Raw genomic sequence first — 2,580 nt, 5'->3', positions numbered from 1 at the left:
TTCCCCTTAGCTCCCTCTAAACAAAAGGTTAGGGAGAATTTTTAGCATATTTGATTTCCTGACCTAAGGGAAGAAATTCTTTATTTCAGAACTTTTGACCCCCAAAGAGCTGTTACTTTGCCTGAAAGGCTGAATAAAAATTGTTAGACATTTAAAGCAATTGTGGGTATTGAGACTGCTTTCTTTTGTGCACTGTGCCTGTTGGTGTGTGTCGGATTGCAGGGAAATACTATGAAAAACCAAGTTTCGCTCAGTTTGGATGGAAAACTTTGCCTACTTTTCAGAAGCTCTTGCAAATTATTTACAGGCTTAAACCTGATCCCTCAAGAGGAGCCTCAGTCCCTAACAAAAGTGGTAAGTGGTAAGATGTAGTTCCTAATTTTTATTTAAGTCAAAGGTTAATAGTACAAGGGGGTTTGGTCCCTGAGTGTTTCAAGTTAATGTTTATTTTTTACCATCGTTTAAAGAATTTCCTAAGGCCCTTATTTCGCTGCTGAAAGCAGAGTAAGAGAACTCAGATTTCATGCCCCCAGGCTTGAATAAAGGACTAAAAACAGCACAACATTTGCATCTACTTAACAATCTCGGTTCTAAGAGCCCCCTCACAGTGAGAGGGGGAAACCGTATCTGGAGGTGAAATGAAGCTATTCGGAGATATTTGCCAAAAACACAATTCAGAGAAAGATAATCATTGTCAGAAATGACCTAGGAATTCAAGGCCTTATGATTGAAAACAAAAAGCTGGGGAAGGTGCATTCTCTTGCTTCCCCGCCTGCCCAGATATCAATGAATATCAGCTAAAGGTGGCTGAAGAACCAATTTCATGCATCTACTGTACGAGGAAATGAACTGAGCCGAGGGCAAAAATAAAATTATACAAATGTTATTATAGGCTAGCTTGCTTCTGTCCTAGTTTAATTCAAATTTTAGTGCTGCAGGCTTGGCTTCAGGCATTAGCCTTCCTGAATCAATCAACATTTGCTTACATCTAAATTATTAGGGGAGCATGTGACTTTGTTTATTGTATAAATTATACGCAAGGTTAAAGCATTAACTGTTCAACCGGTTTTGTTCATTCACCTCACCAACCCTCCCCCGCCCCAGTCAGCCCTCCCCCAAATAGGAAAGAAAAATCTGAAATTACGAATTTTTTTAGACAAACGCAATAACAGCCGCAAAGTCTTGTGAACCTGAGGTTGTCGGCTAAAAGTGGGATGGGAGACAATCTTAATGGTTAGAAAAAAGGAAAGAAAGGAGCCCAAGAAATTGTTCACAAGAGCCCTGAGAGAGTGTCTGCACAGAGTGAAACCGCGATATGGTAAATAATCGGTTAAGTTGATTAAGACAGCCAACCAAATGGGGATAATTTAATATAAAACTAAGAAAGCCTTTTGGCTAGGGTTTCAGTAGGCAAGGAATTTCAAACTATATGGCAATGCTGGACTCAAACTTTTTTTTTTTTTTTGCGGTACGCGGGCCTCTCACTGTTGTGGCCTCTCCCGTTGCCGAGCACAGGCTCCGGACGCGCAGGCTCAGCGGCCATGGTTCATGGGCCCAGCCGCTCCGCGGCATGTAGGATCTTCCCAGACTGGGGCACGAACCTGTGTCCCCTAGCCTCGGCAGGCGGACTCTCAACCACTGCGCCACCAGGGAAGCCCGGACTCAAACATTTTTATTGCCTTTATCTATTAGAAGACAAAGTTAAACATAGATCCTCTGGAACATGTATTTAAGAACAGGTCTTTTTGTTTTTTGTCTCTGCACATCATTGTGAATGCTTCCTGAAAGCTCACTCGTACCTGTTTGGGAAATAAGGATGGAGCTTAATAATTAGACAATTTGACTTTCTAAGTATTTAGACAAACTAGATACCAGGTGTTTTCTGCTTTGAGAACATTCAATTTAAATGAATATCAAGGGTTCAAAGTAGACGAACCAGAGGCAATTATTTGCTTTACAAAAGGTTCTTCTTTCTATAAGATCATCCACAGTAGGCTTCCCAGAGTAATAATTTACAAAATTGTAAATTGAATTCAATAGGAAGATTAAATCTAGTCTTTTCCATCAATGTGTGTGTATGTGTTTCTTTCTCAAAACTTATAGAAACACTGCAAGTCAGAAGATTTTTGTATAGAATGATGCTCCGTCATAAATGATTCGAATGTAAGGTGTGTTCAAGAGGAGAATCAATGTCCCATTCAGCCAACTCCTGATTCTTTCTGTTTGCATCCTAAATTGGGCTTTGAGATCTTGGACGGTGTTTCTCCAAAAGTGATCAGTGGGCCATCGTCCACAGAATCACCCAGGCAGCCCAAGAATCTGCTGTGTAACAAATGTCCCTATGATTGGGATGCACAGAAACTAACATTTGAGAACTTCTTTTGCAGGACCTAATATGGAAGTCAACAGTACCGCTCTGTCTACTCTTTATTTCATGTGGTTTACATGCTCTCCTCTTCATGGTGTCCCGGAGCTCACCCCAAACTAAAACGGGCTCCCAACTGTAAGGCCTCCCAATCCCTGACCTTCTTTGCTTGGTCAAAGGCATCTTTGAAGCATACTTATTCACTCCGTACTAGA

Source organism: Lagenorhynchus albirostris, chromosome 14, assembly GCF_949774975.1.
Source record: "Lagenorhynchus albirostris chromosome 14, mLagAlb1.1, whole genome shotgun sequence".
NCBI classification, from domain to species: domain Eukaryota; kingdom Metazoa; phylum Chordata; class Mammalia; order Artiodactyla; family Delphinidae; genus Lagenorhynchus; species Lagenorhynchus albirostris.
The sequence above is the reverse complement of the archived record's forward strand: the minus strand, read 5'-3'. Positions refer to the sequence as shown.